Here is a 26,811-nt window from a genome sequence, read left to right as displayed (position 1 = left end):
ACTGCAAGCACTTTTACTGACCAAATTATGGTAAGAATGAAATGTCCCCACCTGCTTCTTGCGTCAGGTGTCATACTAATGTACAAGAAGATAATATCCCTGTGCAAAGCATTTAAGAAAATTTGCTTGAAAGACAAATGCTTCATTTGTGTCAAGGTGAGTTATCCCAGCTGATAAGAACTACTACGCAGTTTAACTTCTTTGGCAGCAGCCACAGGAAAACAGTGGAAATACCAATACACCAGTTTAAACCGCAGCTCCAGTGAAAGATAGATTGAAGTTCTATATCTTCCATCAGAAACACAGGAATCCAGGTACTGGCATACAGGATAGAGAGGTCTACTTTACCCTTGAAAAGGCAGGAAATTAAAGTAACTTTTCACCATTGAGTCAGCACGCAGTAATGGATCAGTGGTTTACAGTAACCATCACCACTGTATGAATGACAGCAGTAGCATCTCAACCCTGCCAGGACCAAAATCCCTACGAAGAAAAGTCAAGGAAAAAAAAAAAAAAAAAATCAGTTCTTCATACTAAAAACACGGTGCCCCAGTCTCTCCTGAGTTTGGAGTACAGTCCAGGAAAACTATCCCTATCTCAGATATGCCAACTGCCCTACAGTTCTCAGCTTTTATTATAAGCATAGACAATTCATACAGTATTTCTGAATCACATTTTCCTTAACAGAAAAGTAACACACGCATTTACAAGAAAAAGCTGAATAGCAAGAAATACTTAAGTACGTTTGCCATAAGATACACATTTATCATAAATAAGAGAAAAGAAAAAGGATAAGCTAAACCCTACATTTGGGATTCTTTTTAAAAATCATGGTTCAAAAACGTATCAACACAGAGGTGTTTCTACCAACAGCCAATACTGAAACTGAACATTTACATTAAAAAAAAAAAAGTTCTGTGAGAAGTGGCATGTCTAGATGTCTAGTAACTGTGGCTGATTCTGGAAGCTGAAGTAAATAAAGGTGGCCCTCCAGCATGGGCAGCTATGATAGCAATGACACACAACAATGCTTGTACAATCGCAGTAATTCAGAGGAACACACCGCCTATCACAGATATTAGTATTACTTTGTCGACTGAGATTCAGGCAAAAAGTTTGGGGATTATCCTGGACCACCTGACAAGTTACTGACAGACTAAGTACAGCTCACGTGACAAGAAGCTTCTCATCTCACTACCCTACATATGGATGTGAAAGCATTTTAGAAGAACAAATAAGACATGAAATTAGAGTACTCTAAGACAAGAGGAGGAAACAGTCAGTAATCACAACACCATTTCCACTAATTAGAAAAGAATGCATATAGTCAGTCCCAAGCATGCAATAATCATGAAATTTTAATCATGAAATTTTATTGTATAAACATCAGAAATAAGTTATTAGTTCTTTTCATTGAAGCCAAGGGATAATTATTTCTGTTGTCATTTCAAGCTTGAGGGAAAGACTGAAATTCTGAAGAATCACATGGCTCCAGGAAGATGGGCCTCAATAAGAAGTGAGCTAAATTGGTTGTCATGATTGTTGCCACCCTGCCAGAAGCAGTGAAGAGGAAACTTTGAAGAGTACATTATACTTGGAGAATACATAACATATACAGACACACATTTATAGGCATACATACTTATATGAGAAAATACCACACACCAGTTTATCACCAGTTCAAGTTCAAAAAGAATGTTCACATCTAACACTGATTACACAGAAGGGCCAACAAGAAAAGACTATGCTCACGAGTGGAAAATTCAAAGTCTGTTACATTAAGACTGCTGTTCTACAACTTACACACAACTAATCTTACACAACTTACACACATCCTGGACAGCAGTTCTCATCCAACAGCTCCTAAAATAGGCTTGATAAAAAAATTATGTTATTCAGTAGCAGACAAAAATAAAACCCATTACATTTGTTTCAGAAAAAGTCACTGAAAAGCTGCAGATAGGTCATCTCCTCTGGCAGTAGCTACTGCCCAGAGTTACTCATCGCCACCCAGCAGAGAGGTTACCACCCATACAGACTTGCAACAGAGTGAATCATGTAAGAGCACACTAACCCACTTCAGGAAAAATTAATCAAGGTAACTGACCAGTGAAGGTAGATTGAGTCTACCTAAATCTGAGCAGATTTAACTGCTGATGATGTCTAAAGCACATAACACTGCATACAGCTTCTTTGGTGGAAAGGATCATTAAGCGTGGTAATCTACGGCACAGCAGTAAAGGCAAATGGCTGGGGGACACAGTGTCTACAATTTTAACAGATATTTGGAGAGAAAAAAAAAAAGAAAAAAAAACCAACCAAAAGAATGCCTATCCATATCCTGAAACATTAAACACAATTTCTGTGATAGCCTGAAAGGCTTAAGACAGATTTTGAAAACCGCTAACCTTAAATAGTTAGTTAAGAAGAAAAGTCACACACTGCCTCCTAGAAAACTGCCTGAAGTTATAATATACGTCTTAGGTCAGCCTCATAATTTTCATAAGTTTGGTCGTTTGTTTTTTTTAATCTACTTATTACTGCAAAATACCTTGCAGTTTTCTTAGTGGATACTCTGATCAATATCTTTTCTGATTTTAGTCTTTTAAATTTAAAAACTCAGCATACATGCTGAACAAATTCATTGTTTCAGGAATTTGATGGATGAACAACAGTTATAAACAGGAGCATATTTTCCCCATTAAGTATATCTAAATGAAACAATAGGTACCAAACAAAAATAATTTAAAAAAAAAATAGTTACTATACAAAAGGCCAGATTCTTTCCTTAAAATTCCTTTAAAGTACATAATGAAATCAGAGACACACTGCTATGGATTAAGGGGTCTTAGATGTAAAATATGCCCATGAACCATAACTGAACAATGTCTTCAAACCCTCAATGCCCTACGAGCTTAACCTCACTGAATTAGGCCAGTATCGAACATACTTTAAACTGGCATAATGTGTCACTGTCACCAAAAGAAACAGACACACCCTGCTCCCCTTACTGCTTGCTTCCACCCCCATCTTTGTGCCAGCACAAATGTTTGTGCAGCAAACTGATCCAGCTTAAACCTAACCCTCCCCTCCCCTCCCCACCCCTCCCCCAAGTCAGTTCAAACCTCAACCCAGTTCACCACATAACCATACAAGTATTTGCCTGCACAAAGGAGGAAGCAGCAAAGCAGTGTGGAAACAAACAGGACCATGTTTTTCAATGGTGGAGCTGGTCCATGCCAGCTGTACACCTATGCAAAGCAGCGGGTTGCAGGCTGGAGTCCCATAACATCAGTCTCTCACCCATTCAGGCCTATGCAGTGCCACTCTTCCCCTCCCTCTCTTGGATCACACAGCCACGGACAGGTACACAACTCCAGGGTGAGTCAGTCCAGGGCACTGAGTCTTTTAAAAACTAACTCTACCAAAAAATAAAAAATGTTGCTAGTTTTCAGCCAGTTCAGCTTCCTGAACCAGCTCCCAGTGCAATCCTTAACGGCACAAGAAAGGAGGAGGAAAGATGCTGGGAAGGCAGAAGGTCCAATTTTGATCAGCTTGTGATGCTGTAGAAACACACTTGTACACCGCCACATTTTAAATTTAAACTTGCCAGAGCAGCTGAACATGACTATTTTAACTAATTTGTTCCTAAGATTAAGCCTTTTCCCAAATATTTTTTTCAGAAATCTAAGCAGGAAGTGAGGCCAGTTCACTACACTAACCAGTTTCTCTCTTTGTGTTTAATAAAATGAAGACACAGCGTTAGTTACTCTACCTTAATGATACTTTCACCAGATATTCCTCAAAATATCACTGATTAAATCACCTCAGATATTTGCATAGGAAAAACATACATGTAATAAAACCAACAAAGTCACATTAAGTATTATCTTAACTGTAGTTTAGTATTTACAAGGAATTTAAACAATGGTTCAGGTAATTAAAGTGGTCTTGCAAACCTCTCTGCTCGGGAGTGATTTTCACCCACTATTCAAAAAGTTGTTTTCCCTAAACTACAACACCCAATTATCACAGAAGTGACCAAAATTCATTTCAATGAGTTCAGAATCAGACCTCTAATAAACATTGATATAGCTACTTTCAAGCTAATTTTTCAACAGTAAAGTATCTACAGTAAAGCGACTACAACTCATCACCAACATTTAAGACAAGACACTGAACTGGAAAGTGAGAAAAACCCCGGAAAGCTGTTTGACCATATATATATATACACAACTGCTGACACGTTGTTTCAACAAGCATTTTCAAAGCATTCTTGATACAGAGGCAAATAAACTCGGGGAATCACGTTCTTAATGACTTTCCATTTGGAATGGAGTTAACAGCTTTTGGACTCGACTTGGTGATTTATACTGATACAGGTTTCTTTTTAAGCGGGCACAAACAGGTGTGCTTTTCAAATGCACTTGCTAACTGAGGAAAAGAGACAACAAACGTCCCTGACAGTTCTGCTGTCTTTAACAACAAAACAGGACACTTACTGGATCTAAACCCATGTGTCTTAATACCAAATCACTTTTAACACAGCAATAAATCTCAAAAAAAAAAAAAATAGTTTTTCATTCTCCTAAATACAATTATGTTGTAGAACTAGCAAAGCAGATTTAATGACACATAATATAGAACTGCTGCTAAGATTAACACCATTAAAGAAAGATAAAAACACTTATTCAGAAAACTTTTTTCTCATTACCCTAAACGTCACTTTGTCACTATCACTTTGTTAAAAAAGCTAAAAAAAAAAAAAATCAAAGACTCTTCAAAAAAGTCACAAACAAAAAGCTTGTTAAAAACATTATTAAAATCAAACCACAGTCGGCAACTTTTTCAACACTTACTAAAATCAACCCCAATTGCTAGTGTCTTCATTGCAATAACAGCATTATTTTCAACTCACAGTCCAACAACATGCCTAGTAATTTTTAATCATGATTATTACTTCTTATGCATTAAGATCGAACAAGATGCAGCAAGCAGGAAGATGAGAAAACACACTTTTATTTTCCAGAAAATCACACTTATACGGAGAACTGGTCAAAGGGGTATTGAAACACGTTTTGACCTTTGCAACTCTTCAAATCTATCCTTGCTCCATTCACATCTAGGGACATGTCAGAGGAAGAGGAGTTTAAAGTGACAAGCAAGTCAGTTAGATATCATTTTCATTCATATACACAGCACCACCTCGAAAAGCCTGAAGGGTCCCCTTCCCGTCGGGAGGCTGTCTGCTGACCCTAACCCACTGACCCGACAGACCTCTCAATTAGTCTCAGGGCTCGCACCTCGAATGTCCCTGGACTTGCTCGGCGACGTGGAACAGAAAATGCCCATGTCCTGAGAGGGAGGCATGTGACAGAAGCAGCTGACCTAGAGGAAGGTGCAAGCGCTTGACAGGTCACACAAGATGAGACCGAGCTATCACACACCAAGCAGCGAACAAGCGGGCGATCAGGCAGCCGGGACCCACACTCTGCGTCAGACCTGCCTTCACCACACCGACCGCCAGCACAACTTTAAAGGCTCTTCTTTTGTTTTTAAACTCACACTCCGCTCATCCACCCCCGCTTCCCCCCCACCCCTCCCTCCGGCCCGCCCCAGCCCCAGAGCACGGCGGTGATGCCCCCCCCGCCTTCCCCGCCCACAAACAACCCCAGGCCGCAGCCCCCTCGCCCCGTCCCCCGGCGGTCCCCGCCCCGGGGGGCCCCCAGCCGCCACCACAGCGAGCCCCCCGCACCCCGGACCCACAGCCCGGACGGGAAAGGAGGGCAGCTCCTACCGCAGGGTACGTCTCAGCCCGGCTCCCACGAGAAGAGGCGAGACACGGGGCTGCTCCCGCCCACGGGCGAGCCGGGCCCGGCCCCGGGAGCCTCCGCTGCCGCCCCCTCCCAGCGGAGCCGGCTAGGCACCCCCGCCAGAAGGAGCCGGGGCGAGGGGAGGGGGGGGAAGGGGGAGGACCAGAACCCACCTCCGCCATGAGCCCCGCGCTGGCCGCCGCGCCGAGCCGAGCCGGCCGGGCCGCCTGTGAGGGGCGAGACGGCGGCCCCGCGTCGCGCGGCGGGTAACGGCTGCGCCTCCCGATAGCGGCAGCAACAGGGCCTCGCTCTGGGCCGGACTCTGCCCGCGACAACTTCCGGGGCACGGCGCGAACGCCTTCCGGGGGCAGCGGCCAGGGGGCGGGGGCAGCGGGGGGTGCGTGGGGGGCCGGTGAAGGAAGCGGGGGGGTGAGGGGCGGCGGTGGCCCTGTCACCCGGCCCCGGCCCGTTACCCGCCCGACGCGGGAGCCGGCAGGGCTTCTCCCGGGCAGCGGCAGGCAGCGGAGAGCGCGCGTCAGAGCGGTGCAGGGGCCAGCTCTGAGGGAGGTGGCCGCGAAGCGGGTCTTACTGGTTTCTCAGGTAAAAATAAATAAATAAGTAAATAAAGAATTAAAGCTGTAATTGCACGCACAGCTTTGGAAAGGATTGGCTCAGGCGGTTTGGTGTGGTTTGTTTTAAATTTCTTGCGAGGCGGCCTCGGTCGGTTGTGTTGTACACGGTGTCACAGCGCTATTTCAGACAGCACTGTGGGAACTCATCTACAGCCACGAAGTTGCTCAGTTTTCATGAAGTACACTACGTGCCACTGGTAGCGAAGGTAGACCGTGTGTATATTAAGATACAGCAAAAAGAAATGTGGGAAACAAGAAGAACGAGAGAAGGTGCCACACCTGCATGTTGTGCAGGTTTGTGGAAACAACGGTCCTGTTAGCCAGTGCAAAAAACCACCACACGTTTGTTCTTACTGTTGCTAGCCATACATCGTCTTGATTGCTGCCTGTTTACAGACCAATACGTGTGACAGGTCTTGGGCCAGAAGACCTTGTAATCTACAATTAATCTTGAAAGTGTAGTTATTGTTCCAACACACACAAATCAAACACATTGCCGGCAGCCTGCACAAAACTCTCAGCTTTGTCTCCTATCATATTTCCCTCTTGTTGTCAAGCTTCTTTGGCCCTGCTCTGACTTCTGACCTCTCCACCAAACAATGCCTAACACCGAGTTACTTCACAGAAATGATCTGTCTATCTATCTTACTTTCTCAGGGGTTGTGCAACTCATGTTTTGATGGTGTTTCAGCTTATCAAACTTTGGCAGGGAGAATGAAGAATCTTGCTCTGGCAGTTGCTCTCCTTTTTTCCCTTCCCTTGACAGTTACTGCTTTGTAGCAGAAGCGGCAGAAGCAAATGGATGAAAGTAGTATACTACCTCAATATTAATTTAATCTGTAGGTTGTATGAAAGCTGGAGAAGCTGAAGGCCATGCAGAGATTTTCTTCAGATGTACATCCAGAAAGGTGATAATATCTAGAAGGAAAGGGGGAAAGGGAACACAACTGTGGTTTAACATTTGTACCATTGCAGCTGTTGGCTTCTGAGTACGTGAGTCAGCACTCAGTGAGCTGGATGGATAAAGCAGAGGGAATGGGAATTTTTCTACAGCTGAGTCATGTAATACGTGAAGTCACATAGCAAAGTCTCATCTAATGTACTGTATATGCTCATATCCCATAAATGTAACATATCAATGGGCTACAAAGCAATGAAATGCTCTTAAAACAAACGTCTGCAGGATTCCTTGTGACCTTCAGGTCCTCTGTTATGTAGACTTGCCTTAAAGTCTGCTTGGCTTTAGTTGTTGATCTCGATCCGAGAGTCCACATCCAACTAAGTATTTGTACATCGAAATTTTTCCATAGCCTCCTCAGCAGCATCTGGATGAGCAAGGAACAACATCTCCACAGAGCTCTTCTGCTGGGTCATTTATTTCTTTTCTACTCCCTCTAGCTCTCACCATGCCTTCACCAGCTCATGTGAATGGCTCTATTTAAACTATATGTCAGGGTTTGTATAAATTTGGATAACATAGTGTCTCTTCAACAGTCAACTTCAATGTCTTCCTCAAAGTTGAATTGCTGGTTTTGTTCACCTGTCAAATTAGTCATCTTCACCTGAGTGTTATCTTACCCAGCTCACCCAGATTTACTCACAGACCAATTTTGTATTTAGATACTGGACTTTTGCTGTACTCTGTGGCTCTTAAGTATCTTTCTCCAGGTGGTTTTCTGGCTTCTTAAAACCTTGCTGTGTCTCATTCCTGCTGAGAATTTCTAACTGGTCACATTGTTCTTCCTTCTCTCCTCTTTCTCACTTCATAGATGTTTTGGATCCATGACATATTGGTTGCTGGTCACATCTACGATCATTTTTGTTGTCCTAAACTGAGATTATTGCAGGTCTGTCCAGGTGCTGTATTGATGCTGTATAGAGTACTAGTCTTTCGAAGATTGCATAGTTGCTTGCAGACTTCTGCAAGTAATGAACTTACATTGCTTTAAGTCCTTTGATGGCATCTTCAGTTCTGTTTTAGATCTTCTTAAACTTTCTTTAGATCAACTTTGAAGTCAGAGACCTTCTCTGTTGTTTCACTAGAGCTCATATTCTCTCTTTTAAAAAATTAGATGCTGCTGTCACCTTTAAAGCTTTTCCAGAAGTAGTTAGCCCATAGCTAAAATTTGTAAAACTATTGTTTTAGTAGCTAAACATTTCCATTTGTTTGTTTCAGCATTTCTTATATGGTCTTATACAGTGGCTACTGAGTGTGCTAAATGCACGGCTTTTCCGAGGCAACAAAAGTAATCATAAATTTCATCGTTTTCTGATACATAACTGGTTTACCCAATTAAATGTTCACTTTAAAGGCATTAAATTTTAGTACTATTTAGAATTAACTCCTTTATTAATAATGCAACTTTCACCCAAATGAAAATGTTCAGGTTAACACCATCTTTTTATTTAAATATTAGAAGGTCGTATAAGTATTTTGGAAAGAGAAAATAAAATTGAACTGCATCAGATATACTGTAGCTTGTATTTCCAGAAGTTCTCATTTCACTGTCTTAATGTATTTCAGTGTCAGTTCATAGACCCGACTTGTTCCAGTTCTGGATTCTTACAAGATGATACCAATATTTTGTAGTGGGTTTTATCATGAAATTTGGACTCTGCAGGTCAAGTGCTTTTGCCTGTGACCTACATTGATTTAGGCAGTATTCAATTCTGTAAGCAGTGGAGTCACATGCAACATTTTAACAGCAGATTTATCTGATTGAGAAAGTGCTCCCTTACTCATCTTGTATTCTTTCTTAATGCCTTGGCCTGACAAAGAGGGAACTCTCAGGGAATAGAGTGCCAAATTCTGCATTGTGTTTCTGCAGTATCCTTTCGTATGTTGTTCAGAGCTTCATGGCAACAGACTTCTGACGGATATGAAGTGAAGGGGTTATATTTCTTCTTCCCAAGAACTTTGGAACCTATCCCATTTCATGTATAGTTTGTCTTCTCATCTGGGAAGTCTTTTCTGATCAGTATGAGATATGTATACCCCAGCATGAAGCCTGGATGTATTTTTGGAGATTGATACTGATTCGGATCCTTAACGATCCAACTATAAATTCTACTTTTAAAGTAAACATAGGAGAGTAAACAGTTTCTCTTAAAAATGAAACTGTAGCAACATTCTCATTACAAATCATAGAACTTTGCAGACACTTTGTTTAGTAATAAAGAAGGCCTTTGATATTGCTATAGGCACCACCTAACCCAGCTATAGGTGAGGGCTCTATTATAAACGCTGTCTTTCAGGGTTTATGACTCAGCAGCAAAAGCATGTGTCTGGTTGAAATGTGGTACAGAAGCTCACTTTCTGCTCTAAGAGGCTACCTAGAGTGTAATTTTATTCTGACGCCCCTTTCCAAATTCCATTTGACACTGTATCAAAAACTTCTTTAAAAAAACCCCACACGTTCAGTCTATAACAACATTTCAGGAGCTGGAAAACAGATTTACAAAGAGAGAGAGTTGGACTTGGTGTGCTAGCTGAACAGGGTAACACCAGTCACGTCACATTCTGCCTCCCCTCATGTGTGGCATGCTAAGTAGAATGACCCTTTGTATATCAAATCAAGAAGGTTTTGTTTTCACAATTGAACAAATCCCTTGCATACAGTACGGGCTATATAGCAGCCACTTACAGCCTGGTCCTGCACTTCTTAAGAAAGAACACCTCCCCAGTAAAGTTAATAGTCTTTTATTTTTTTCAGAAGGAAGTACAGGATTGAACCGCTGATTTAAACCAGTAGTTCACTATTTCATTGAGTATTGTCATCAATAGTTAAGTTACCATCATTTCAGTTAAAAGTGGGGAAAAAAAGTTCAAATCCAACAGTAAATAAAGGTGTCTTGCAGCTGGAGATTTTAATTCAGATAGTGAAACTTTTCCTGAAATGACTGCTGGAATATGACAAAGCTTCTGGTCTTGTTCCTGTGGTATCCAGGGAAAAGTGGAGCAGACCTGGTCATTCAGGAATTCCTTAGGTGGCTGTTTGTATTATGATTTGGGTTTCCTCAGCTGTATAAATTGTGTTGTTCTTGCACAAATATACCACTGACATGGTAAAAGGATCCATGAGCTCTAAGTAATGTACTGGGAAGGAGGGGATACTTGTTGCTGTGACAGTTAGTCAGTAGACATTTAAAGATAATACAATGAGCTGCAAAAACATAATTTTAAACTTAGGTATTTTCTCTGACCTCATTTTAGGCTGAGCTTGCTGTCTGAGATACTATGTATTTTACTTCTTGAGGTATTAGGTGTTTGGTCCCTTACCGTTTGCATATTAAAAGCCTGAAAAACACCATTGCAAGTGAAGCTGCTTTTTGGGCCTCCTGAGTATATATTGGGAGTCCAGTTCTCCTCACAAATTAACATTCTGCTTAACCAAATTGAACCGTTTTCATTCCCCTAACAAAGGCTGCCACACGCAGTTCGTGTAACTTTTCGCTGGCTGTTTCCCAGGAGGAGCATCAATGTGTTGACTGTAGAATGTGCACATGTCTGTTTCCAACTAGCCTGTGATAACCAAGTGGGATGTAAATCTAATTAAATGCAAAAAAGCTACAGTGTGTTGCAATAACATTCAAGATCTGACTTCAGCTGACAAAAGCAAGGAAATTCCAAGTGAGGATTGCTGCTATGTCCTTACTTCACCCCGTTGTATTTCAGAGTTTCAGGGCCTCAGAACTGTGCACACTTGACTACGTACTATGTACAACACAGTGTTCAAAGAGCATTGTCACAATGTCAGACTTCTAAAAATCAGGCAACTTGTGCAACTATAATTTTGACTCCCTTGTGAGCACAAAGTAGGATAGAATTAAGTAGTTTATCATACACCATTTTTTTATTTTACTCCTTCCTCATTTAGGCCACAGAATAGATGCCTCTCACAGGAGAAAACAGCTGGTAGTTTTAAATTTCTGCATGCAGCAAGTGCCTTTGCCTTATTTATTTATTCATTCAGTGAATAACGACTTAGGTATTCTTAGGGCATTTGTCATTGTATTACTTGATGCTCCCTACAGAGGAGGTGTTTCAATGCAGAGGCAGAGCAGGCAGGCAAGTACAGCTGCAAAACTTACAAGGGTGTCTCTCAACATCCTCAAAACTTACTGAGTTGGAAGGAGTTGATTGCTCTACTTGGAGTTCACTTCAGTAAACTCTCACGTTAGATGCCTAAGGGAGCCCCTTTATACAGGACGTGAACATTGAAGGGGTAGGAGAAACCATCCTGTCCTTTTCCTATAGTTCAGGGATTAGAAATTATGAAACTGCTCGTGGGGGACCTGGGTTTGGTCTCATCCTCCTTCTTTGATCATACAAATATTTTCCTTCACTCAGAAAAGTGCTAAAACACTCACTCAGGGTGTGCTATAACCATCATATGGTTATTACAGCTTCCTTAGTCCTAGCCACTGAAATAGCTGAGTTGTGACTGTCTGGGCTGGACCTTTAGGAGTAGAATTAGCTTGCTGGGAAGTATATGCTAAAGCAGTCAGAGATATTTTGGGAATCTCACTGAAATAAGAATTTATGGAATGTAAGCACCCCCATAGCTGGAAAGCAACTGGATGAGAATTTTGAAGACAGTCGAAATCCTTGGATTTAAGGATTATAAGTGTTCATTTTTAGCATCTGAGTCCTCTTACTGGTGTAGTCACTGAGACTCGGGTCACACAAGCAAATCAGTGACAGAGAGCTGGGGTGAGGCTTCAGCACACAGACAAATACGTCAGACTATGGAAAAATCAACATGGGTTTTTGTAGATAGAGAAGCTTTGTCATAATTATGAAGTTCTGTGACGAACAACAAACTGATAAACCAGGGTGATACATTCATTGTAGTGATTTCAAAAGAGCTTTTGGCACAGTCCCTCACCAGTGCTGTTAAAGAACATTAGCTGTCATAGGTTAGGAAGGAAGGCTGTCTTGTGAATTAGTAACTAGCTGAAAGAGAAGGGTTAATGGGGTAGCAATAAATAGCCATTTTTTACACTGCGGGAGAGTTATGATTGGACTCCCACAGGGATTCATGCTGGGACCTGCACTAGTTACCATACTCAGAAATGGTCTTGAAAGGAGAGTAGGGAAGCAGCACAGCTTGCTGCTGATGCAAAATCCTTTACAGTAGTGGAGTTTGAAGCTGACAGCAAGGAGTTGCAAAAGGATCTCATTGGGCTGAGCAGCATGGGTGTTAAACTAGAAGTTGAAGTTCAGTCTCAATAAATGTAAGGTAATGCATATGGGCAAAACCAATCTTAATTACATGTGCCTAGTGGTAAGTGCTACATGTGCTGTTATTGCCGTAGAAGGAGTTCTTAGAATCTCTATAGGTAATTCTTTGCAAGCTCAATTTCCAGCTCCAGGTCAAAAATACCAGGAATTATTAGAAAAGGAAAACAGAATGGAGCAGAAAATGTTGTGACATCTTTGTGTAGATCAGTGGTGAGGCCACATCGAGAGAACAGTGTGAAGCTCTTGTTTCTCAGGTCAGAAAGAAGGTAAAGGCGGAAAAGAATGATAAAGCATAGAGAATAGTTTCTGTTTAAAACATGACTACCAACACTTGGACTTTTCAATTTGTCACAAAAGTGGCAATGGCTGGGTGACTGAGGGAAGATGATTGAATTACATAAAGTGGTGGCTTGTGGAGAGGAGGTAGGGAGCTCACATTTACTTTTTCTAGTTAAGTGATATGCCCTCTCAAGGCATATCAGTGCCCTCTCAAGGCATATCAAGGATAAGAGGGTTATTAGGGGCAGTCAGCATGGCTTTTCCAAGGGGAAGTCATGCTTGACCAACCTCATAGCCTTTTATGAGGAAATAACAAGGTGGATGGATGATGGCAGAGCGGTAGATGTGGTCTACCTTGACTTCAGTAAAGCATTTGACACGGTCTCCCACAGCATCCTCATGGCTAAACTGAGGAAGTGTGGACTGGATGATCGGATAGTTAGGTGGACTGCGAACTGGCTGAAGGAGAGAAGCCAGAGAGTCGTAGTCAATGGGGCAGAGTCCAGTTGGAGGCCGGTAACCAGTGGAGTGCCTCAAGGGTCGGTACTGGGGCCCATATTATTCAATATATTCATTAATGATTTAGATGAGGGAATTGAGTGTACTGTCAGCAAGTTTGCTGATGACACTAAGCTAGGAGGAGTGGCTGACACGCCAGAGGACTGTGCTGCCATCCAGAGAGACTTGGACAGGCTGGAGATTTGGGCAGGGAATAACTTAATGAAATACAACAAGGGAAAGTGTAGGGTCCTACATCTGGGCAGAAACAACCCCAGGTTCCAGTATAGGATGGGGAGCTACCTGTTAGAGAGCAGTGTAGAGGAAAGGGACCTGGGGGTCCTGGTGGACAGCAGGATGACCATGAGCCAGCACTGTGCCCTTGTGGCCAAGAAGGCCAATGGCATCCTGGGTTGTACTAGAAGGGGGGTGGTTAGTAGATCGAGAGAGGTCCTCCTTCCCCTCTACTCTGCCCTGGTGAGACCGCATCTGGAATATTGTGTCCAGTTCTGGGCCCCTCAGTTCAAAAAGGACAGAGAGCTGCTGGAGAGAGTCCAGCGTAGGGCAACTAAGATGATTAAGGGAGTGGAGCATCTCCCTTATGAGGAAAGACTGAGGGAGATGGGTCTCTTTAGTTTGGAGAAGAGGAGACTGAGGGGTGATCTTATTAGCGTTTATAAATATATAAAGGGGGAATGTCATGAGGATGGAGCCAGGCTCTTCTCAGTAGCAACCAATGATAGGACAAGGGGTAATGGATTCAAGCTGGAACACAAGAGGTTCCACTTAAATTTGAGAAGAAACTTCTTCTCAGTGAGGGTGACAGAGCACTGGAACAGGCTGCCCAGGGAGGTTGTGGAGTCTCCTTCTCTGGAGACATTCAAAACTCGCCTGGGCGCCTTCCTGTGCAACCTCATCTAGGTGTTCCTGCTCCGACAGGGGGATTAGACTAGATGATCTTTTGAGGTCCCTTCCAATCCCTAGCATACTGTGATACTGTGATACTGTGATACTGTGATACTGTGATACTGTGATACTGTGATACTGTGAAGTGAGCACACGGGAAATAACGGACAGCAGATTTAAAACAACCAAAAGGTAGCCTTTTTCTTTTTTTTTTTTTTTTTTTTTTTTTCAGATTCTGAGGAACTAAAGTATGGAGCTCACTGCTTCCAGAAATGTGGAAGCTCAAACTATCATTACTTTCAAAAAGGGATTAAACTCAAGAGGGAAGCAGTACATTGGCAGCTAGTAAATGGAATGGATTACAGTGGTCTTTAGTTCAGGTTTTCCTTAACCAATGATTTACTGAAAACTCTAATTATGTATCAGGAAGGACTGTGCTGTACCTGATCTGTTCTTTATACTCTCTTCCTGAATGTTCAATCCTGGTCATTAAGATCAGAAGCGAGTTAGGCATAGCTATGTGGTCTGATGCAGCGTGGCCATTTTGCAGCTAGGACACCAGAGAGATGCCGAGATGGTCAGGGGACTGGAAAATGGTGTGTTGTAGAAGACTGAGAGAACTGAGATTGTTCGGTCTTAAGAAGGTGGCCAAGGGAAGAGCTTACTACTGTTGTTTGCATGGAAGACCAAGCCAGATTCTTCTCAGATAGACTGAGCGGGAATGGACACAAGTTGCAATATGGGAAATTCTGCTTAGATACAGAGATTTATTTATTTATTTATTTATTTCCTTATTTATTTTTATCATGAAGGTGATCAAGTATTGGAACAAGTTGCCCAGAGAGGCTGTGTGACCTCCTTCTTGGCAGATTCTCAAAACTTGACTAGACATGGTCCTGAGCAATCTACTCTGACTGGCCCTGCTTTGATCAGTAGGTCGTCCTAGGTGGCCTCCTGAGGCCCATTGCCACCTGCATGGTTCTGTCTTCTCAAGATAGGTTCTTACTATGTGCTCGTGCCTTAACTATACATTATTCCATATAGTATATTAATTGACAAAAGTGGAATATATTTGGTCTGTGTTAACTAATATATATTAAAAATCAGTGCAAGAACATAGTGGGGACAAGACACTTTGGATTTGCCATACAGAAAGTAAGAGCCAGCTGTCTGTCTTCCTGTCTAGTGGCTTGACGGTAGTCATTAAAACACTTTGTAAAATTACATCAAGAATCATAGAATCATAGGGTTGGAAGGGACCTCTGGAGATCATCTAGTCCAACCCCCCCGCCAGAGCAGGGACACCATAGAGCAGGTTGCACAGGAACGCATCCAGGCGGGTTTTGAATGTCTCCAGAGTGGGAGACTCCACCACCTCCCTGGGCAGCCTGTTCCAGTGCTCTACCACCCTCAAGGTAAAGAAATTCCTCCTCATGTTTAGGTGGAACTTCCTATACTCAAGTTTGTGCCCGTTACTTCTTGTCCTGTCACTGGGCACCACCGAAAAGAGCCTGGCCCCATCCTCCTGGCACCCACCCTTTAAGTATTTATAAGCATGGATCAGGTCCCCCCTCAACCGTCTTTTTTCCAGACTAAAGAGACCCAATTCCCTCAGTCTTTCTTCATAAGAGAGGTGTTCCAGTCCCCTAATCATCTTGGTAGCCCTATGCTGCACCCTCTCCAGCAGTTCCCTGTCCTTCTTGAGCTGGGGAGCCCAGAACTGGACACAGTACTCCAGGTGCGGCCTCACCAAGGCAGAGTAGAGGGGAAGGATGACCTCCCTCCACCTGCTGGCCACACTCTTCTTGATGCAACCCAGGATGCCATTTGCCTTCTTGGCCACAAGGGCACATTGCTGGCTCATGGTCATCCTGTTGTCCACCAGGACTCCCAGGTCTCTTTCTACAGAGCTGCTCTCCAGGACCTCAGCCCCCAACCTGTACTGCTGCATGGGGTTATTCCTCCCCAGGTGCAGCACCCTACACTTGCCCTTATTGAATTTCATAAGATTCCTCTCCGCCCAACTCTCCAGCCTGTCCAGGTCTCTCTGTATGGCAGCACAGCCTTCTGGTGTGTCAGCCACCCCTCCCAGCTTTGTATCATCAGCAAACTTGCTGAGGGTGCACTCTATCCCCTCATCCAAGTCGTTGATGAATATATTGAACAGGATTGGACCCAGTACTGACCCCTGGGGAACACCACTCGTCACTCACCTCCAACTAGACTGTGCGCCCCTAACCACAACCCTCTGAGCTCTGTCTTGCAACCAGTTTTCTATCCACCTTACTGTCCATTCATCTAACCCACTCTTCCTAAGCTTCCCTATGAGGATGCTGTGGGAGACTGTGTCGAACGCCTTGCTGAAGTCAAGGTAGATCACATCTACCGCTCTTCCCTCATCTATCCATCCAGTCACAGCATCACAGAAGGCTATCAGATTAGTCAGGCATGATTTCCCCTTGGTGAATCCATGCTGAGTACTTCTGCTAGCCTTCTCTTCCTCCACGTACCTTGACATGACGCCCAGAACAAGCTGTTCCATCATCTTTCCAGGGATGGAGGTGAGGCTGACCGGCCTGTAGTTCCCCGGATCCTCCTTCTTGCCCTTTTTGAAGACCGGAGTGACATTGGCTTTCCTCCAGTCCTCAGGCACCTCACCTGTTCTCCAGGACCTTTCAAAGATGGTGGAGAGTGGCCCAGCAATGACCTCTGCCAGCTCCCTCAGCACTCGAGGGTGCATCCCATCAGGGCCCATGGACTTGTGAATATCTAATTGACCTAACTGGTCCCTCACTTGATCCTCCTCAACCCAGGGGAAGTCTTTCTCTTTCCCCGTTACTTTCTCCAAGGCCTGGGACTCCTGAGGGCTCAGCCGGGTAGTAAAGACTGACGCAAAGAAGGCATTCAATAACTCCACCTTCTCCGCATCCTCCGTCACCATGGCTCCTGTCTCATTCAACAGTGGGCCCACAGCTTCTCTGGTCATCCTTTTGCCTCCAATATACCTGAAGAAGCCCTTCCTGTTGAGCTTGACATCCCTTGCCAGGTTTAGTTCCAAGGCGGCCTTGGCTTTCCTCATTTCATCCCTGCACACTCTGGCAGCATTCTTGTAATCTTCCCAAGGGGTTAGGCCATTCTTCCACTGAGTGTAAACTTCCTTCTTCCACTTGAGCTTGTTCAGAAGCTCCTTGCTCAACCAGGCAGGTCTCCTGCGTCCCTTGGCCGATTTCTTGCTCTTCGGGATGCACCGATCCTGAGCTTTGAGGAAGTGGTCTTTGAATACCAACCAGCTTTCTTCAGCTGGTAGAAGAAGGAGGTATTTGTCACAGTGCAGCTATAGCAGGAGTCAGTAAACAGTACTGTTGTCCATGCTTACAGTTTTTGTTTTTTACTTCCAATGTCTTCTTTAAACTAATGATATATAATTAGTTTGTCAGACGCTGAATGACGGGAAAGAGTACCCTGAGCATAGCAGGTGTTGCCATGTTGCATGATGTGATTGTGTAAGTGCATATTCTGCATCTGGATCAAACCTGTCTCCAAGGAGAAAGCCAGTAAAAAGATGTTCTCCTTCACTTTGATTTCTCCAACCAGGGTCAGTGCTTCTCGGCATTTGGGTTAAGATTTTTGAAAGATAAGATAGTGCTGTTTGTGACTGTTTCTGTTCAACAGCTGCCATGCATGGCATGAACAAACAATTCAGACTACAAAAATACCCAAAGCCACCCATCACTGTTTTCTCCTATAATAAGAACTTTTATTTGTATGATACAGACTCTGCTGCAGCTCAGCAGCTGGTGTATTCACCAATACTACTTATGGAATAAGCTGAGTCCTATAGTTTTAAAAAACAGATGCACTTCAACTTAATTGCAGTCAGGCCTGAATAAAAATTAAAGGGTTTGCATGTCTGCTAGTCTATATGTGGGTAGAAAGGCAGTGAGGTTAAGATAATAGGCTCAAAATGTATTCTCAGAAAACATTTAAAACCACAGCAGGGTGTGATTGTATGCAAATAAGTATTTTTGCAATAGCAGATTAAACACCTTATGGAATTTGTATGGAAAACTGCATGCTTGTACATGATGCAAAGTATGATTAAGCACCAGCGTGTGGAGTTTTTGCCTTTGGTAAAAAATTAAGGCAGATTTAAATCAATCAATGGTTTTCTCAGTCTTTTCACAGTATATTTTGTATGTTATGAATGGTGACTACTAGAGAGAAAATGTTAAAAATAACACTACTTTTTCCTTGGCCCTGCATCCTTACGAGACTATGTCCTGCTACAGTTTCCAGTCAAGAAAAGCACTGCAGTAGCAGAAAGTCCGGCCGTATAGGATCTGAGACAGTGAGAAAAGAAAGCTGGCAAACTGATGTAAACTTTTACTAGAGCAGCTGGTATGTATCCTGCCATCAGCTTACAGAATGACTTACAGAATGTTTTTTATAAAACCTTCGAAGTATCTTTTTCATGAATGGATGGATTAATCATTCCGGGTTCCAGGACTACATTTAAATAAACTTTTTTTTTTTTTTTCATGCTCAGAAATTGCTAAAATGACCCCGGTGCCTATAGGGGCAGCAGGTACTTTCAAAAAAATGTATAGTTAGCAGTGGCAGAAAGACCTGCATTGGCACAGGCAGATAATCGCTGCTCTATTTGGTCCTTTGCATAACTAAGGGACAGCGTGGTTGGCAGAATGACTGAATTGTCTTTGGGAAATGGTCTTTACTGTCAAATTCTAATCCACTTTACATACCTAAGTTAATGTATCTGCCTTTCTGAAACTCCTTTCTCTAACGCAGAAGTTATTGTGTCCTGGGCAATGAGAGAGATGCCCTGGCTTTTTCAAGAAAATTGCCTTTCGGTGTGCTCGGGAAGAGCGTTTAAAGGAACATTGAAAAGTGCAACGTGGATTTTTTTCCCCTAGCAGTGACTTAGCAGAATCAGATATAATTGTGTTTGTTTTCATCCAGTGTTTTGCCTATCTGGAGTAGAAAAGATAAAATACATTACTTCAGATGAACTTCGATGTAAACAGTGAAGTAAATTGCACCTGCAGTGACCTTGAGCGACAGTTTCTCGGGAGTGGATGTATTCCTTTATGCAAGAAATAAAAGCTTCTCTGAAGAAGTCAAATCGTCACGTTGAAAAACAGTGAAACATACTCTCCCTGTCTTCCAAAACAACTCTGCCTGCTCAGCAGTAAATCTGCAGAGGGAACCCAAGCTCGCACTGGCAGCATTACTCTTCTTTCCTGCCTCTTAATCATAATTTGTTAGTGAAAGCAGTGGTCAGAGAAAGTGCAAGATCAACAGTTCTGAACACTGGTACAGCAGGCTTCACTCTCCTTCATGCGTGTGCCTTTGTCCCACGTACTCCAAAATCACAGCTGGAAGTGAATGGATGAAAATCAGAGGACTGTGAACGATGCCACCTACCCTTCTCTTGGGGTCTCACCCCTGCTTGGGGCAAGGCTCACCTTATGAAGCCATTACTGAAATAACAATCACAGCCTGACGTTTTAAGAGAATAAAACCATACATGCCAGTTGTTTGGTTTTGTTTTGGTTTTTGTTTTTTTTTTTTTTTTATTCTCCCCAGTATATTAGGAGTGGGCTTCTTCAGGAAAGTGAGAACCTTCTTACCATGTAGGCAGAAACCACTAAGTGAGGCTAACAGGCCATCCAAGGTGAGGAACCACTCCAGCCCTCGAAAAAATTACTTTTAAAATTAGAGCTGAGGCAGCCAACATAAAAGTCTATGAGATAACTTTGGGCATGTTCCCTCAGAAGAGGCATAGAAGAAGAAAAGATGAAGTATGGCAAAGTAGTATTTTTGGTAATGGAATATAAAGCTGCTTTTACAGTGCCTCATTTTGCAGCCAGCATATTATTTCTCACTTTTAGGACTGCCTAAATTCATACATAAAGCTGGTAGAAGCAAACTACATAATTGCTTGAAACAAGGGAAATAAAAGCAGACTTGTTAATTTAATGGTATTTTAAGCAATAATTATTTTAAGCAGAAATAATTAGATTTCCCTTCAATTACGTATAATAGCATATATTTTAAGCCAAAACAGGGACAGAATGAAAATATAGACCAACATTATTCTCTCACGCAGAAACAAGTATATAGGGAAGAGTCTGAAGGATGGAGACCAAGGAGGTCCTGTTCAGGGAATTTTTCCAAAGCAGTTTGATTCAGGTGGGATTAGCTACTATAGAGAGGTATTCCTCCCAATTGTATTTGTTATTCCATACTGCCTCTTAGCAGGAGGAAAGACAACAGAAGTTTTTGCTTTCACGAAGCATTTTTAAAAAGTGGTTTGTGTTGATATTAAACAACTCCAAAGAAATAGATCTTTAAGATGAAGTGAGAAAAGTTGAAGTTTATGAGTCTTGGGAAAGTTCATTCCACTGCTAAGAAAGCTTCAGCCCCCTCGTGGAAGAGAGCTTTATTGTGACAGAAGAACCAAACTGCTTTTACAGTGCTTCATTTTGCAGCCAGCATATTATTTCTCACTTTTAGGACTGCCTAAATTCATACGTAAAGCTGGTAGAAGCAGCTTTATGGTAAATAAATGTGTTTGTACCACATATCTATGGTAAATGTGGACCATAGATGGCCTTTGATGTTTTTTTTTCCTTCTCTCTCTGTCATACCCTTGGCTTTTCCTGAGATGTTCAAGTCCTTGCTGTTTGTGTTAGAGCTCAGGGCAGGCTGCGTCTGGTCTTATTTAAGACCCACTTGTCAGTGCAAACCTCTATGAAGCAGCCTGAAGTAGTTGGGCTTTTTGTTCTGGATTTACAATTGGCAGATACAGGCTTATTTTGTCCAAGTAATGAAGCAAGATGCTTAGAGTTTTTCTTCTTAAGTTTTCTTCCCAAGTTCTTAACCAAACTGCATGCCCACTCCATCCCTCAAATCAAAGCCTTTTTGATACAGATGGGAGATTTTCAGAGAATTTTGGCTCAAGTCTTATTTTCATCTCTCGTTTTTAAAAACCATAAGAACAATTTTCATGCAAGTGACTTGCAGGAATACTCGTTTCTTAAAAGAAGCCTATTTTGTTAAAGATGGTGAAAGCCGTAGACAGCAGTTGCTTCACTTACCCACTATAATCAGACTGAGTTGTGTTGCCACAGGATGAGAACCGAATGCTTCTTCAGTTCAAAGTGGATGAAGGGTATAATTTTAGAGCTGAAAGACATTGCTTACAGTTCAAGTAAAGAACTGCAATTTATTATACCACCCATCCTATATTGCCCATTTAGATTGAAGGCCTTCAGGCCTGGAACTCTGCCTGCGCATTTGCATGCACAGTATTCTCAGGATATGATATAAATAATAATATATCAGCAGTGGAGGGAATAGCCCAGTGGAGCAATCCACAACTGAGTGAACCTCTTGGATATTATGGAACAAGGCCAGCATTACTTCAAAAACATTTTTTTTTTAGACAAAGTCAGTCAAACGCCTAAATTAAAATCCCACTCAATTGCTTTGATCTTATCAGATGCAGTATCTGTATGTTCATTTAATAAGCCTCTCATGCATTTTATCTTTATGCTTAATTTAAATATGAGAAGCAAACACATTTTATATAGTTGTTATTCTCCAATTACTACAAAAGCTTCTTAGAATCTTTGATCATGAGAATGTTATTTCAAATCCAGTTCTGCTTCACAATTATAAAGTGTCTTTACTGAAGTTAATTTGGATGCAACTCTAGTCCAAGTGGAGAAAACCACAGTCAGTCCTCAAAAAAAAGATATGGCTATGGAGCAGCAAAGAGATCAGAAGACACCCAAGAAAGTGAGTTGATTTATTTGGTGGTGCTTTTTTTTAAGCAGAAATACCAACCAAAGCTGTAACGATAACAGGTAAGTGTCTGACACGGTGCATTAATGATTTAGCATTAGATGCAGTTTACAAAATGTTACTTTTATTAAAATATTGCGGATCAGCAAATTTTCTTTTTTGTATCAGGGACACTACAATAGAGGTTCAGCTATGGGGTTTTGGTTTTTTGGGGGTATTTTTAGACAAGACCCACGGAGAGGTGGCACAGGTATAATGGCCGCTAACCAAGTTCAACATGATTGTGTGGACAGCTGTTAGATGATTGCAAACTGTATTCGGAGTTTGTCACACAGACTATCTCTAGATGTAGGTAAGGCTCTGAAGCTAGCACTCTACAGAAGCAGTGTCAGACACAGCTCTGGAAGTCACAGCAGAAGCACAAACAAATTATACTTTGCGTTTTATACATCATTTCTCTTTAGTGCTCCTTGTTGAGTGGTGAAGGAGCTGCAGCACAGAGCTGAGGAGAGAGATGGAACTTATAAAGGGCAAATCTTTGGGCAAATGTACAAAATACGCCACAAGAAAATAATTTTACCGCAAAGTCAACAAGAGGGCATACAGTAGCAATGGCTACGTCCCAATTTGAAAAAATTCTTTGTTTTAATTTGTGCGTAGATATTCCAAAAGCCTTAGCTTAATACTTGTAAAGGAATGCTGTAAGTAAGTCTAACTATCACAAAATATAAAGCATTACTGAAGTGGCCCTTTTCTCAAGTGGCCCTTCTACTCTGAAAATGTGGCTCCTTCATTTACTGCTATATTACCTTCCTTCACCAGAGGTCTGACTGAAACCCACTGACTTCACAAAGATTGAAGATGAGGTTCATTTAGTGAAGCGCTAAGCATTTCCAGCTCCAAATGCAGAGGCAGGGCGCTTGCAATAGTACTATATGGGGTCAGATTAGACTATGAACAAACTTTAATTAAATTTCACTTTTCAGACAACGAAAGCCTGAAAAGTTTTACCGCTTTTCTATTTTAAAACACACATACTGTTTCAGCTTGTTCCAAGAACGTAACACTGAAACTCATACAAATAATCATCTTTACAGTAATGACTTTGTTTCCGCCTTTTATTCTTGAGGGAAAAAACCCAAAACACTAGAATGAATTCACAGCCTTGCAAATCTATCTTCTCTATCCTCGGCAAATGCACAAAGACTAAGACTTATTGCTTGTTCATTAATAAAAAGTTAGCAAAATTCAAACCAGTTTATTTTAAATTCAGCTAGACGGCATTAGCTATTTGAAATTGCAGACTCATGACTGTTAAATACTGTAGAATGAATCTAGCAGGAAACGGGAAGAGCAGACTGATCGGTGATGAGATGCTCAAATCGTACAAACTCCCGCCCAAGAGCAGCAGCCACGTGCTGACTTGCAGCCCTGGCGGTTGAGTTTTGCACTCTGACACTGCCCACGAGGTTCTGTTGGGCATCCAGGGAAACACCCCTGTTCATCTGACTCCCCAGCTCCTGGCTGTTGCTGATAAGGACTGAAAAAGGAAGATTCAGAACAACCACAAAGCTTTGTGAAGCAGCGGATGCTTTGATCATTTCCAAACACCACGTAGGAGGGTGGCAGAGTCCCGTCTGTCTAGTTGAAGCGCCTGCCCTGTGTCTTGCCTCACCACGCAAATGTACCTAACCTGTAGCAAGTAGGAAAAAAAAAATTGGTTCCAATCTGTCCAATGTATAAATTTCTACGATCACTAAAAAGGTGTGTAACTTCTGAAGGTAATAGGAAATTAAATCCATCTAATTTAAACATGTTCATTTACTAACGATCTAACCCTCTTCTGGTGGCTTCATTCAGCTCAAAAAAAAATCACTCGATTTGTTTTCTCCAATGCTCTAATTACCAAGTGCGGTTATGGTTTTCCTTCGCCTGTTCCCTGTCCAGTCCTGGCAAAGTCTTTTAGAGCTGACAGTCTGCAGCTCTCTGAGAACAGCAGCGATGGAGAGTACGCTCGTGACCTCATGGTTAAGAACTTCTGAAACTGTGAGATGCAGATTCAGTCTTCCTCAGGAATATTTAGTTTACGGAGTAAAACGCTTGACCTACTACATCTACTTCCATACAGTAACCAGGAAATAACACTAAAAGTTAACCACAAGCCCCTCAAGCCGAACTTTTCAAGATTCTCCGTATTACCTACTCAGAGTTCAGGTGGCTTAAGACCTGAATGGAGCTTTGGGTGGGACATAGTTATCACTCTAATCAGGGCTGTGATTAAAACAAAAAAAGACCTGAATTAATTCTTGCTTTAATAAACACAGACAAAAGATAGGAGCCACATGCTGATGCTGCTACATTCAACAGACTCCGCCCATGGAGGAGCAGAGTGCTGCAGCACGAGGCATTCTCCAAGTTTTAAGTCCAAAAGCTGTCATCCGTGTTACATGCATAGAGGCACAAACCTGGCTGGTTTTTGCCAATTCTTAATACCTGTATTTACCCAGTGTGTATGGGCTTCAAGATGCAAGCTTAGAAACCATGATTTAACTGTGAAAAGGTTTCAAATCTTTTGTTTGGGGACATTAAACTGAGGTGCCGTTTTGTCTGATCAATTCAGCAGGTGAAGAAGACCTTTCTTAGCCATATGTCTTGTTTCTTGATGCTATGAATAAAGATACTGGAATGCTTCACTGAGAAACTTAGAAGCGTGCTTCACCATGCATTTTAATAACATTCTAGATCAGAGGATAAATGAAATATGCTATTTAAAATAAAGCTGAATTGTAGAGTGTGAAAAAATGTGAGATTTGCCAGACATTGCAGAACTAAGCATTGAAGGAAAAAAGCTATCGATCACTTCGGGTGAAAGTATTCGCAAAGCAGAAGCCAGTAGATCAGATGAAATTTATTTCTGTCCTGAAGTACAGAATTCTCCACAACTGTGGGAATAAGAAGTGCCAGCCACTTGTTTAACACATGAACGCCTTAAAAAGTATAGTAACTATCAGGGAGGGAGTAGGACAAATGCTACATATTCCAATGCTAATTAATTCTTTTAATGGCCTAATCACTAGCCATTCAAGAGGTTTTTCCCGTGAAAATTGAAATGTAAATTTTAATTTTGGATGTGTATTAGCTATTTGTATAAGCAAGACTTTCACTAGAAACTTACATGATTTCATGTTCTAGCTTAAAACATTTAAAACCGGAAATAGTATAAACGTATCATAAATTAACGTTAAAATAAATCCCAACTAATTATATCACGATGCATATATAACTAGAATTTCTCTTTGTTGCTATTCATTTTTACCATCCTAATTCTCCCTCTTCTTCCCCTTACTTAAGCTAAGCTGTTCTTTCCTACTGTATTCAGGAAAATTAAGTTTAGACATATGTGGAAGCCAAAGGTTCGTTTGTAGTATTCATTAAGCAGTAAATAGTCAAAGCAGCTATATAACTCTATTAAGTTTAAAAAAGTAATTACCTTACTTGCGGAAAATCCTGCCATTTTGCACTTGCAATTGAGTGCAAGCAAAATATGCAGTCCAGTAGAGTACCTGTTGTTTTTTGTTCATTCATATTGTCACACAATCTTAGCCTGAAAAAGAAAGAAAAAAAAAAAAAAAGAAGAAGCTAAAAACAACCCTAGAGATTTGTATTTTAAAAGCTGCTTCCCTTGCCAAGTGAACAAAAATTGCAAACATTCACACTTTTTTTTTGCCTCCTGGCACAGCACATGAGATCTGCTCACAAGGCTGCTGAACAGTTTCATAAGGTGCAAGAGGTAATTCGGTCATCTCTACAGGAACAAATACAAGTTGTCTAATCAGATGATCAAGTCTCAGAGCAAATGAGATCAACCGCAGATATTGCAGATCTGCCAAAATCCCATCATTAAAATGCTGTTGAGACTGAGAATGTCTTGGGCATACCTGCCACCTGGTGTTTGGAAAACAACCTGAAATGCTCTTAAATCTGTATTCCCATTAAGAAGCAAACAAACACTGATGTATTTAACATGGATTAAATGCATAAGCAGCAAAAGTGTGCTTAGGTTGGTGTTATTACCAGCATCCTTCTAGAAAGAAAAGGAACAGGGTGACTTGATGTGCCTTCCAGTGCCATCTTTACTAACCGCAAAAATTCTCAAGTAAATCTTTGAGTTAAGTGTATTTACACATCTCCTGTCAGATAATGGCACTTGTGAGACCTCCTGGGCACAGCCTGGTACAGCTTCACAGTCTCACTGTAAACCACCGTGTGCCAAACCCAAAGGCAAAGAAAAGAAGTAAGTTATGTGAGATGGAGCTAGGTAAAAAAAAAAGGCAATAAATAGCGATAAATAATACTGGGTGTTAAGTGAGTAAGCAGTCAGTGTCTGAAATTACTGTGATGACTACTAAAGTGTCTTAGCTAAAATACTTAAACCCGCCAAGTCTTTACAGTGGAAGCAGCAATGACAGTAACTACCAGTTCTGCGTGTTTGATGCCTGAAGTAAACACTCTTTATCATTGGTAAAATTGGTAACAGTAAACATATAAACTGACAGAAACCATGTTTTATCTTTACCTACCAAAGGGTTACTTCAAGTGGAGCCTAAAGCTC

This window comes from Vanellus vanellus, assembly GCF_965231255.1.
Source record: "Vanellus vanellus genome assembly, chromosome: 1".
Taxonomy (NCBI): Eukaryota; Metazoa; Chordata; class Aves; order Charadriiformes; family Charadriidae; genus Vanellus; species Vanellus vanellus.
This window is presented reverse-complemented; position numbering follows the sequence as displayed.